At 36.7% G+C, this 14,048-nt stretch overlaps 1 protein-coding gene across 1 annotated transcript in view; it reads right to left on the bottom strand.

Annotated features, from left to right (window-relative positions):
- itga3b (integrin, alpha 3b) overlaps nt 1-14,048 on the bottom strand; it is an 85,370-nt gene that overhangs the window by 64,480 nt on the left and 6,842 nt on the right. The window lies entirely within an intron of this gene.

Below are 14,048 nucleotides of genomic sequence, written 5' to 3'. Positions count from 1 at the left end.
CATGATCAATTCAACAATTCAACATGTCTGCAGCTTTAGGTTAACCATGTTTTAATCAAAAGCTGATTGATTTTCCCTAAAATTGTCCAGCCCATTGTGCAGCTTGCTATAACAGGGAGGACACATGCATGACAGGAAATAATTTAAGTAAATTAAGCTGGAAAAATATTATTTCTACATAGTCTGATTTCTGATAATGGCCCACATGAGAAAACCACTACAGCTTCTACACTACATCAGTAAATCCACTTCTCAATAAATGATTCAGTGGAGCAGCGACTGCTTTCACTTCAGTACACAGAGAACAGGTTAATGCTATCAGCTACAAACAGTCAGCTGCAGTATTGAGTTTGCCATTATAAGCAGGGAACAAAGAGTTTAATACAATTAGCAGTTAGTAAATGGGACAATTATTTACAATTACTACTCTGTAAAGGGGAGTGAGAATTTGATTACAGCGCAAATGTCTATCTACATTAGACTCCTATGATAATACATCAAAATGATGCAGAATTTTTATGGAGAAATTGTTTCTAGAGCCCAATTCAATTCTGCAGGTTAGAATAAATGTAAGATATCTGATGTGTATAAGCTATCATCCAGTGTCTAACGATTACACTAGGCCTGTCACGATATATATATTTTTTATTTATGTTTAGACAATATATTGTTTGTCATGATTAGGCAGAATTTAGACAAGCGCAGACTTAAAATCAAAGCTTTAATAACAAAAGGAGTAATACAGCGAGCAGTAAGAATAAACAGAGTCAATATCAGTGAACAGTTCTGGGCAGTCTTATATACCTAGCTCACCAGGTGTTAGTACTCAGGTGAACAACTTCCTGAAGGCGTCACATGATCATGAGAGTGTCTGAGTGGTGTGTTCTGGGTAGTGAAGTCTTGTGGCTGGAAATCACAGGTAGAGCTGATTGTGGGCAAACAAAATCGTGTTTCAGCACCAGGAGTGACATTGTTCCAAAAATTTTTGAGATAATCAAAATTATTGTAATTTTAAGACCAATAAATGCCAATAATATAATAATAATTATATAATATAATAGCATAATAATTAAACTACACCCTTTAAGAGATTGATGAACTTTTGTTAATTAAAAACATTCAGACATTGTATTTGGAATATATTTCAAATATCCTAAATTATTGAAACATAAAAAAGTAAATCTTTTTTTTCTAGAAAAGTCGACATACAGTTAATAGTCTCTCTTTGCTAAGAAATATATGATAGACAAGATCAGACAAAATTAAGAATAAAAAAATATCAAGGCCATGTCCAATTATTCCTGATACACCAGCTCACAGATGCCTCGTGCTAAACGACATCAACCTTGGAAATGAGGGGAAAGAGCACCATCTACCCATCCAGAGAGAGCAAGGCCAATTGTGCTCTCTCAGGGCTCCGGCAGCTAATGGCAAGCTGCATGACCATGATTCGAACAAGCGATCTCCAGATAACAGAAGCAGCGTTTAAACTGCCACATTATCACATTACATGAAGTTATATGACATAAACTATTATCGTGTCCCATGATTTATGTCACTTGTATGTTCAAACTGACAGTTCTAGCCAGACACTGCGGTTCACGATCATTACCACCCACTGTCCTGGTGATCATTCTGAGTTAAAATGGTGAATTAAATTGGGATAAGATGTGCAGTATCAGTTTTGGAAGTAAATTCTTCAATAAGGCGTATCTACACATATATATCTAAATATACAGAAATAATTAGAAAATAAGAAATGGTCATCTGTCATTCATCTTGCATTTCTTTATTTCTAACTGATGTATACACTAACCCCACATGAGTAACACTGCAGTTGTTGGTGTATTTGTAAATGCATGTGTCTCCTCTCTGTCTATAAAGGCAAATCTGTCAGTAGCATCTCTATTAGACAAACATCCTGCCTGATGGGCAGCAGCTGCTATTAGTGAGAGAGACACAGAGTAGCCTCTACTCTTAATGTTTCAATCAGCAGCTGTGGAGCCAAAGAGCTGCACAGAGCACACCTCAATTACAGGACACAGCGTGACTGCTGGCTCTCTGAGTATGGTTTTCACCATCCAAATCAACTACTGTTCCAGAACATAACCTCGCAAATAAACACTTTCCAATCGGGACCATGCCATCAGTATATAATAGTGCATGAGAGAAGGAACTCTGATAACCATCTGGCTGGAGCTCAGGTGGCTTCTTCTTCTTTACGCTAGAATCTGATAGAATTGACAGAAGGGTTGGTGATGTAACTACTAATGAATTTAAAGGACCAATAAGGATTATATTTTCTATAGGAACTCATAAAACACATAAAATGAGCATACATTAAGAAAAAATGTTAAATTTAAGCTCTGTCATCTCGTCAGCAGAGCTTCAGATAGTATATTTTATTTTAACAGTGTGGTCACTATAATCTGTGTGGGTTTTAGCCTCTTAAACTCTCACCACCATTTCCCTATTCACAATTCCACACCCCGGGTTGCCAGGTATAGAACACTAAAGCTCTACGTTCAGAGACAGAGGAAATTGAAAGTAAATATCGACATTGAGTTTGAATAATAGACACAGTTTAAAGCCCAGAAGACAGACACCAAGCTGGCTAATTCTCTCCTTAGCACGTAAGCACTTATCTTCAGCTAGGGTTGACTAACTATACCTTGGTAATTTATTATAAACACTAGTGTAGTTGCGAGGGGCATTTGAATTAATTTCAACATTCGAGTGGTTCCATTCTTAGGCATCGTTGCTTACCATTGTGTTCTCAATCTGACAACCCATGTGAGCTTTGGGTTTGGGTTATTTAGGCAGCTAGAATTTGATATCCAAAGACGTCTTGCAGCCAGTTAATACAGTAATTGGAGATACATGCTGCTGCTTGAGTTAAGTTCATTCATCATCATGTGAGTCATGTGAGCTGCTTAGGCAGGTAGAGCTTGAAGGTCGTGGAAATAATCTTATGCGGGAAGTGGTAGCTGGGGAGGCAGGATTGGAGAGAAAGGACCTTCTTAAAATAATACTACCTTTATAAAGCGTTTATAAATGGTTTACAGTTTATTAATGGTTACTAATTAGGTTGTAAATGCCTTAAAAATCATTAATAATCAGTTATAACACACACGTAGAAAGGGCAACAGTAGTAAACCCACAGCCATCTATTGTTGCACTTTCTATGTATGTGTTATAAGTAATAATTAATTAATTTTCAGCCATTTACAACCTAATTAGTAACCATTAATAAACTAATTGTAAACCATTTATAAACCCTTTATAAAGGTATTCTTATTTTAAAGTGGAACCAAAATTATATTAATGCTAATACTGCTTCAACCTTGGTGCTGGAGAAACTTCACTGAAACTCTTTACTGCTCCTTAATACTTAATAATGGAATTCATACATAAGGCGCATCGGACAGTGCTTTTAAAAGCACTTGTGGCTGTTAAAATGTTATAATGTTATAATGTTAACTGTTTTCTGTTTTTACAATCAATATTATCACATTTTTTAATTTGGATTCAGGTTTCCGATTGGTTTTATTGCTCGACTGATTTTTTTTTAAAACCATTTTGTATTTTTAAACAGTCACAACAACATGTTAATAAAAAATAGTTTATTTTAGGAAGATGTCGATGTGTAAAAAGACAAAGGTGCTCATGCTGTGTCCAAAATTTCTCACATATTACTAAACATTTTACACTCCCACAGGAAAGGCTCAGATAATGCCATATAAGCTTTCAATACTTTTTTTTCAGCTATACCATGTTGACAAAACATTACTGTTCAGCAAGAAAGGGGACTCTAGGGTCATCTAATTCGTATCCTGCTGTATATGCTGACAGGTAGTCCTCTTGTATCATGCTGGTTTCAGTGCTGAAAAACAAGGTTCAGATAGAAAACCGAATCTATTCTACACACGAGTCCCAAGGCAGCCATATCCAGTCACGCCTGAGGCCCCTTATCCGCTTCTCATCCCAGAGCTTTCAGCTAATCTGCCGAGAGGAGGAGGAGGAAAAGGCCATTCCCTGTTGAGTTTGGTGAGGACACAGTAATATTTCCCAGCAGGCTTGTCTTGATGACTAAAATATCTCAGGGCTCAGCCAAGGCCTATTTCAATAAAACCTGCAGCTCCAACTGTGCTGACTTAATCAACCTCCCAGACCCTGTCTTTCAAACTGTTGTTTGATAAAAATTGATAAACACATCTCAGGATTCTGCAGGAAAACAGTTATACTAGACTGTTTTAAATGCTTTAGAGCTGAAATGGGACAAAATGTAGTATGCTGATTCATGGTCACTCTGTAAAAGCACTGCAGCATTACTCTGAATTACTTATTCATCACTTTAGCCAGCATTAATTGCCAGTTTGTGCAGTAAAAAAAGGGCTTAAGAGCCTTTAAGGTCATGAGGTGGCTGAAAGTGATGTGAGTCTGACCCTGAGACAGATTAACTGCCCTATAGCAAAAAGTTCAATTAAAAGTACATAATTACATTACGTAACATTATTTCAGTGTCTGTTGGACTTAAAATATTAGATCCATTGTTCATTCCACAATTAAGAATTTTAGATTTTAGCCTAATAAATTACAGTTTTAATTCCCTATACAGCACTAGTAAATACTGTAAACAGTTACTCAGAATCAGGGTGTTTTTTCAGAAGCTTTCACATCAGCCATGTGTATGGTATGGACTAGGGGTGGGACAAAGTATCAATTCTGCGATATATTGTATAATTTTAGTTTGAGGTCCATTATTAATACTTGGCGTAAAATATACTGTATATATATATTTTTTTTATTGGAACACAGGCCTTAAGATGCCTAGGTGGGTCAGCCCTCTGGAGACAAACACTCAACTTGTTCTGTCCTGCCTGGAGAAAAATTAGAACAGTACTTTATCTAAAGAGCTCCTGTTGCTGTTCCTTGCAATATGAGGGTTTTTATCTGAGTAAAATAGAGAGGAATGGATTTATGCAATCGTTTCACAGCTCAAAAAAAAATAATTTCTCTTCCCCCAAAGGAGCCCAGAATCGGTCCTGGGTACAGAATCATTTATTCAGCACAAGTGTTAAAACTCCCTGAAACTCTGGATACGGGGTGCAAGTAAACTTCATGAACAGTAACTATAGCTGTTTAAAATATATTAGTATTGTAGCTTGAAGAGTAATATAAATGCATAGTGGATTTAATCTATTTGTTGACTGGAGAAAGAAGGGAATTGTGCTGATTTTAAAACGGCAATGCCTTTAATGGCTTCAATAATAAATAATAAACTTGTGGCTAATTTGTGCAACAGAGCTTTTGAGAAATATCTCGTTGAATACTTAAACCTTTAGTATATTTGTTAACTAAAGAAAGGAGGGAATTGTAGCTAATTTTAATACTGCAATGCATCTAATGGCTTTAATAATAAATAAACTTGTGTCTAATTTGTGCAACAGAGCTTTTGAGAAATATCTTTTTGAATACTTAAACATTGAGCATTTTAGGTCCATTTATAGTGTTTTTATAACTAAATACTAGATGGTTCAGGTTATTCCATTAAACAACAGAAGACGAATAAGAATGGTTTTGTTCCAAAATTCCCCTTTGCCTACGTGCTCATTCCAAACATATCTGACTGACAGACAACACTTTGTTATCTTCTTCGAATCTGGACCAGGTAACATTATAGCTGTCAACAACTACCAGTAAGTAATCCAGCTTGGAAAAACAGTTAGCACCGTGGCTAACTGGCTATTGTCCTGCTTTTAGCATTGCGTCTAGGAAGCTCCCACAGCATTTCAATTCTGAAGTGTTTTCTACATAATGAGGTATATGGTCATTTAACAATTCAGTAAAGTTATCAACCAATACACAAAGTTTATGTATTGGTATTAAAACTAATTGGTGTTTCTCTACTCTGTTCCATTTATCTACCTGTTTCTACCTCTCTATTCAACTAAGTAACTTATAAATATGGTTGGTTATGGAAGTAGTAACTTATATATAGCAATATTAAACTACTCAGCAGGCTATGATATATTCTGCTTTAAAGAACCACTTAGTGGAGTGGAGCAGTGGAGCAGATGGGAGGATGTGAAGAATTAAGAATGTGGGGAGTAAAAAACAGAAAGAGTAGATAATAGTTATTTATGCAGGAAGGGGAATGTTTTGTGTGAGGAAGCTGAAATGTTTGAGGAATGTAAGTGACTAATGGGTCTAAACTGTAATTAACAGATTAAAGTAGCTTAACTGCCAAAAAGTACCTTTTTGCACTGCTACCATTAATAAAAAGAACACAATCTGTCTGTGCTACAGTATAGTACAATGAGGGATACAAAAGTAGAGGAAGGAAAAGCTCCACACTAAAAATGAAAGGGACCATCCAGACTGTTATCAGCAAGTCCCAAAACCAGGGTCTGTAATGGTATGGAGCTGTGTCAGTACATTTCTGCAATGGCAACATTAATGCAAAAAAGTGCACAAAAGATCTCCGAGCAACATATTCTGCCTTTATTATGGGGACATATATGCTTTTTTCAACAAGACAATGTAAAACCATATACTGTAGAAATTACAAAGAATTGGCTGCCCCCAAATAGAAAATGTTGAAATGTAATTGATGCTGTTGCATACCTTACAAAGAGTTTGCAGGAAAAATGGATTAAAATAAAAAAAAAAAACTAGGGATGCACTGATGTGTGAATTCTGGGCTGATATTCAATATTAAAAATGTTTATATCTGCCATTGTCAATGCCGATATACACATTCATAACTTTATAACAGAGAGATCTGACACACTTGTGTAACTTTATGATGAATTAAATTATCCATACAATAAACACATCCCCAGTCCCATTTCCACACTCAGGGCTGCCGGGTATAGAATACAACAGCATGCAAACACTGTGTTGAAGTGGGCAAGCTGGCTAATTGTTTGCTGAACAGGTAATCACTAAGCTTCAGTAAGGTTGCTAACCATAGCAGGGCTATTTATCACCACTAGTAGCATAGTAGAGACAGACATTTTGGACATGTATGGAAATGTATACATTCACTTATCAGCTACAGAGTAAGACTTGTCATCACTTGCCACAGTGTGTCAACCTGGCAACCAGTGTAAGGCTCCTGTAGCCATTACACATACTTGCTTACATACTATATTACTGACTGTTCCTTTAAGGTTACTTTAAAGCTTAAGCATTTTCCAAAAGGTTCCTCAAAACACCGTAAGAGGGTCAACCACAGTTCCAAATTGAAGAAAGCCTAAAACTTTTTTTAACAGTATATAATAACGATACAAAGCTCTCTTAAATAGAATTAAAGTGAACAAAGGGAGAGGAAGAAAGACAGAATGAAAGCCTCGTGAAATGAAACTCGAATCATGGCCTAGAGCAGGGGTGTCCAAACTTTTTTTGTTGGGGGCCAGAAGGAGAAATATATTTGAAGTCTCGGGCCACACTCTGTAATAAAACAAATAATGAAATATACCACTTTAAATAATACATTTTCCTGATTATTTCATTTACACACCATTTTACTTGACTTACTATCTTTATCTTTGACAGTGTTGTGTAAACTAAGATTTTTCAAATTGATGTTTAATTTCATGATGTCTCTTAATATAAAACTCCTTAATTACAGCAACTTTTAGACTCTTTGGCCCGTTTTTCTGCTCTAGAAATGTGTACTCTCTCTGCTTTTAGACTCTTTGGCCCGTTTTTCTGCGCTAGAAATGCGCACTCTCTCTGCTTTTAGACTCTTTGGCCCGTTTTTCTGCTCTAGAAATGCACACCCTCTCCGCTTTTAGACTCTTTGGCCCGTTTTTCTGCGCTAGAAATGCGCACTCTCTCTGCTTTTAGACTCTTTGGCCCGTTTTTCTGCACTAGAAATGCGCATCCTCTCCTCTTTTAGACTCTTTGTTCTGTTTCTGATACCTAGCGTTCAAACTTTGAATCTCACATTATAAAAACCTGCTTAACAGCGGGCCAACTTTCATTCTATTTCTAAAATACCTCGCGGGCCGCTCCAAAAAAGGAAACGGGCCGCAAATGGCCCACGGGCCGTAGTTTGGACACCCCTGAGCTACAGAGTAAGACTTGTCACCACTTGCCACTGTGTGTCAATCTGGCAACCCGTGTAAGGCTCCTGTAGCCATTACACATACTTGCTCACGTACTATATTACTGATTGTTCCTTTAAGGTCATTTGAGAAACCTTCAAGAAAAGCTTAAGCATTTTGCAAAAGGTTCCTCAAAGCACCGTAAGAGGTTCCACCACAGTTCCAATTTGAAGAATATAATTATGATACAAAGCTCTCTTAAATAGAATTGAAGTGCACAAAAGGAGAAGAAGAAAGACAGAAGGAAAACCTCATGAAATGAAACTAGGATCATGGCCTAGAGCCATGGTTCCACAGTGTGCAGACAGCTGGCAGCTGCCTCACAAACACTATAACACTCTTCACCAGTTTAATTAAATGTTCAATGCAGAGAAATCAGAATGATGAGGTGCACCTACTTCACCAGTAAAGTACTACATTTAATAAACTCTCTCTTATGAGTCAGGGTGACTGTGTCGGACAGACCTCAATATGTGTGTGTGTGTGTGTGGAGGTCTGTAATATGGCACAAATGCTTCAGGGCTCAGGATGTTTGTGAGGTAGCAGGTTCCCAAGCCCTCTCTCCCAGACCTGTCCCAACCTGCAACCTGGCAGGTCCTCTGAGCAGGCAAAGGATGAAGCATTCCCCGCATTCCTCGGGGTCAGGGGGCTGAAAGAGCCAATGAGAGGCCAGGAAACAGCCCAGGGCCTGCCTTACCGGCCAAGAACATACAAAGAACCTGCAGACCCTCCACAGGCTGAAAACAAGGTGGGGAAGGTGTAAAAAGTTGAGAGTATGAGGAAAGTACGAATGAGATTCTTACTTAAGCAGTATCATATATAAAAAGCAGTGTGTAAGACTGGTGGAGGAGAACATGATGCCAAGATGCATGAAAACTGTGATTTAAAACCAGGGTTATTACACCAAATATTGATTTCTGAACTTATAAAACTTTATGAATATGAACTTGTTTTCTTTACATTATTTGAGGTCTAAAAAGCTCTGTATCTTTTTTTTTTTTTTTTAGCCATTTCTGATTTTTTGCAAATAAATTCTCTAAATGACAATATTTTTATTTGGCATTTGGGAGAAATATTGTCTATAGTTTATAGAATAAAACAATTTTCATTTTACTCAAACATAAAGTATACCTATAAATAACTAAATCAGAAAAACTGACTCAGAAACAGAAGTGGTCTTTTAAAGTGATCTGTTGTTTTTTTCCAGAGCTGTATATAGTAAGAGAGAGGTGGATTATATTATATTATGATATGTTACCACAATAAAATACATTAAAATACACATTTTAAGCATATGCAGGTTGCATCCATGCAATACATTGAGATTTAAACTAATTGTTCATCATTTTTAACCAAAAATAACAATTTTACAGTAACAATGAGCTGGTTCCATTGAATTAGAGTTTTTGTGCAACTATTATTGTGTAGCTCTTCTGATTCATAACTCTTTTTCTATCAAACAAATACCTCAATAAACATCACCAAGCATTTCTTTCTCTCTATACAGTGCAAGATATCGTTAAAAGATTCTGAAAATCATTCAATATTTCGGTTATTATACTTCAGTGACTAAAGGGCAAGAGAGCAAGCCTAAGCTAAGCACCTGTGATCTCAATCCCTATGATACGGCACTGCATCAAGAACCGTCATTCAACAATAGCTGATAGAACCAAAAACCTTTGTCAAGCACAGCAACACTTCATAGATGTCTCTTAAAACCTTAAAAAACAGCAAATCAGATTCCTTATGTTAACTATGTCCAAAAGTGGCAATGACTCATTTTTAGACATTTTTTGAAAGAAACAAATGGACCAAAGCTAAAAGGGACCATCCAGACTGTTATCAGCAGTGATGGTATAGTTACTTTGAAAACGTAATCTGATTACTGATTACTCCTTTAAAAAGCAACTTAGTTACTTTATGGATTACTTGATTTTAAAAGTAACTAAGTTACTTTACAAGTTACTTTATTAGTTACTTTCAGCAGCTGCAGACACCACCTCCTGCCGCCTTACCATAAACATAACCAGTTTTGCCAATACTGCCTTTATTGGAAAATGCATTTTTAACAGCAACAATGTATCTCTAGACATTTAAACTTGAACTATTTCTTGAAAAAATAAGTTTTTTTATTAAATTACAAGACCATTTCTCTTGAATTAACTTAACATAAATACTTTTTTTATAAAAAATAAAATATGGTCTTTCTTGATTTCACTTACTTGTTTTTATAAAAAATATATATATATAAAAAGTCTTTTTTGACCTGAAATATTTAACACTGTAAAACTGAACATTGAACTTGTTGTTCTCTGCAGGGAAGCAAGTAGCGGTTTTATAAAACAGAACCATGTATATGGTCGAGGCCAGGGATCACATATATGCAGACTGCGGTCCGGGTCCGGACCCAGACGTTGTCCAATGCGGACCCAAACCAATAAACTACTGAGAAGGATTTAATTCTGACAGTGTTCATTTAAAGCGTCAGAACATTTCTTGTGTTTACGGTATACGTGCTCTGCGGCACAGTAAACCTGCAGACCAATCACGTGTGGTGTAAAATCTTCAAATGCTCTCCTCTGCCAAACAGATCTGTGCAGACCGCAGCCCTGGCTAGTGAATTGGGACGCAGCTGGGAAAAAACACCTTTATAAAGAGATAGGGAGCCCGAGAACTGGCGGAAAAACGAGAATGGGCGGAAACTAAAGACACGCCGAGCGCGAGAGAGAGACAGGGGAGGAATATGCTGCTTTCAACATTACATCTTTTCCATCCTGAAGCTTCTCAAATATCAGCTCAGAGCTTGCAGGCTGGACATCACATCTCTATGGTGAGATTACACAGAAGCAGGGGTTTGCTATATAACTCAGTCAAACACTGCAGACACATACGCCAGACTGAGATCCCTCTGTTAATAACGGACCCACAGCAAACGTGAGTTAGCACATTCCAGTATCTGAGGATATGCAGAAGGAAGAAGGACGTCTGGAGAGTGTCCTCGTCAAACTTAGAGGTCCTGAGATGCAGTGAGATGAAGATGTCTCACATGTACAGTAAAAAGGGAGCGCATGCTGTTAGGCCTGAAGCTTGGAAAGATGCATATCTGTATAGGTTGTGAGGTGTTATCTGGTGAGTGATACTCAACATTGGCCAGCATGCTCATAGCAAGGAGACATGTAATATCAGAGATGAAGCAAGGCATAAAAGTAGGTACCAGATGGATTGGACATTTTATTTTTTAAGTTGCGGGTATTTATTTTATGTTCCTTGGTCCACAGCACCATTTGAGTACTTAGGAACAAGTCAGAAGGCATACAAACTCACAGTGGACAGTATGGATAGGACAAAATATCTATATAATTTGCAATATATTGCATTGTTTTCATTTGTGATACATTATCAATTCCAGTCTAATGTTTTGACACACATTCTCTTTCAATATATTCATTTTTTCCCTATATTTTCAATGAATACTGAAGTCATACAGACTATGAACGAATACAACAAAGAGGTCTGATTAATTTATCCTGTGCAACAGAGCTAACTCTTGGTCATTCCTTTTCTCTCCTGATGAGAGCCAGTTTCATCATAACGTTTTTGATGGTCTTCGCAAATGCTTGAATTCTTTCATTTTTCGGAGTGACTGATGCTCTTAAACATTGGTTGCTAAATTCTGTGAAACTGATAGCAATAAATCCATAATTCCAGATATTAATTTATTTAAGAATGTTTTATTCTCTTCATTAACATAGACGCTGTAAAGTATTTTGTAGAGAATTGTCTTGCAATATATCGAGTAGTATCACACACTCACAGTATAGTAATATCATCATCATCGTGGGCAATGTATCATGACAATACCATATCGTTAGATGGCCTATGCCTGGTGATGATGATTGTGACTGGCATCATCTGGCTAGAATTGTCCATTTAAAACAGAAACTGACAAGATGAGGCAAAATTTTCAACCACATTTAATGTAGAAGATCAAATATGCATATAGTATTGGACTTGATTGCGCTTCAGTGGAACAAGACAATAGTCACGAGACAGGACACTATTCGTCATTGTCATTGTCATATGTCATTGTATTCTGTTTCCTCTATTTATTGATACCATTTCCCAAACTTCCTTCTTTATCACCAACAAATAAATAAGCATTTTTATTGATTACAATGTGAAATCGGTACTGCCAATTAGGGGTGTGCAATATTATATCGTATACAATATATCGTGACACAGAAATATCGTGATATTAAAAATCCATATTGTGATAAAAGAGATGTTCTGTCTTAAAAGTAGTCTATTATTATTTACTGTGAAGCTTTAGGTGTATTTGTTGTATAATTATTTTAGTTTGCAGTTTATATGCATGCACTAAATATTCTGCAATATTTTTTGCTGCATTATATTATTTAATGCTATATTATTCATTTTGCCACATTATGATTATGCTGTTATACTCTTATACTATATTCCTGAAATTAATTAATTATTTTTCTGTTTTCCTATATCGGCAAGTATACCGTTATCGCAAAAATACCCTGAAATATCGTGATATTATTTTAGAGCCGTATCACCCACCCCTACTGCCAATATAGATAGATCTATTAACTTGTACACTGGATATAATATCATTAAATAAGTAAAGGTCATCTGGCAATGTGCACTGGCGGTGTTTTATGGTTTGTGTGAAAATGCTCTACAAGAAGACAGAGTGTCTGTCTGTTATCCGACACTTAAACATTGCTGGTGCATGCAGTCAATTTACAGGCCTGTAAAGCACCTTATGAGGTCGTTCTTCAGGGGCAACCTGTTAAAATCTTAAATGGCAGCTTAAAATGAGTTCCTCTCCATCCATTTAAATGCTCCTCTTAAAATAAAACCACCTCTCTCTCTTATTTATTTACTTTTTAAATCTTTGACAGTCAAAATAAATAGGCCATCAACGTTACCATGTGCCCCCATGTGTCTCATGTTACACAGACTGGACAGTATGGAGGAGCACCAATCTAAAAGTCACTTTAAAAGCACTTTGGTTTACCAGCTGCTCCTCTTGAATGAGTTGATGTCTCTCTGTTGCTTAAAAAGCACAGTACAGATTGTGTTTAAAGCTATGCCAGCAACAAAAGTATGGCCTTTGTTAAGTAGCACTGTCCTTTGAAGTGCCCTCAGCGGGTGCAGATGCTGCATGATGATAGCTTCATCTCAATTGGACAGGAAATACCAAATACGGGCAGAGCAGAAAGGGCAGGGGGGTTGTGGGTGCTTCAGAAACACCCAGCCACACAAAGAGGCTTACAACTTGCCACTTACTGTGAGCCATGTGATAATATCTGAAGTTATGAAGTTCAGTTATGTATAATTTTTTCAAAAGTTTTAGAACAATTTATTTTTGCAATGGAGCTCTTCAGCTTCAGTCAATAACTGAAAATGATACAAAAAACAATGTACAAAATTTTGCAGCAAACTGCCAGAACTTTAAGGAAAAATAACTGGACAAAAAACAAAACTTTTAATCTGAAAAAAAAACATATATATATATATAATATATATATAAAAAATCGGGGTGATTTTTTTGCAAACAAATATTTGGTCAGCAGCTTACAGATGGTAAGTAGTAATGGAAATTGGGATGGGCGATATGAAAAAAAAATCTCATCACAGTATAGTTTTCCATCAGTCAATATCGATATGTATCAAAATATAAATCAAATCACTTTCTGTTGCACTTAAAGGTTTCTTTCCACTCACTCACTTCTCTTGCCCGGCTCAAACATTAGCACGTGAGCTGCTCTGCCCACGTTCTAACCCATGGGCGTCAACCTAACCTGACGTAACTCTATTCCAGCCACATGATTGGTTCAGCGTGGCGCTAATCCTATTCTCATTGGCTGTTTTCGTTGTCTGTTAGAAACATTTCTGAAACAAGTC

The sequence above is a fragment of the Astyanax mexicanus genome, chromosome 15, assembly GCF_023375975.1.
Source record: "Astyanax mexicanus isolate ESR-SI-001 chromosome 15, AstMex3_surface, whole genome shotgun sequence".
Taxonomy (NCBI): domain Eukaryota; kingdom Metazoa; phylum Chordata; class Actinopteri; order Characiformes; family Acestrorhamphidae; genus Astyanax; species Astyanax mexicanus.
Note: the sequence above shows the minus strand (reverse complement) of the source record. Positions and strands in the feature narration are given on the sequence as shown.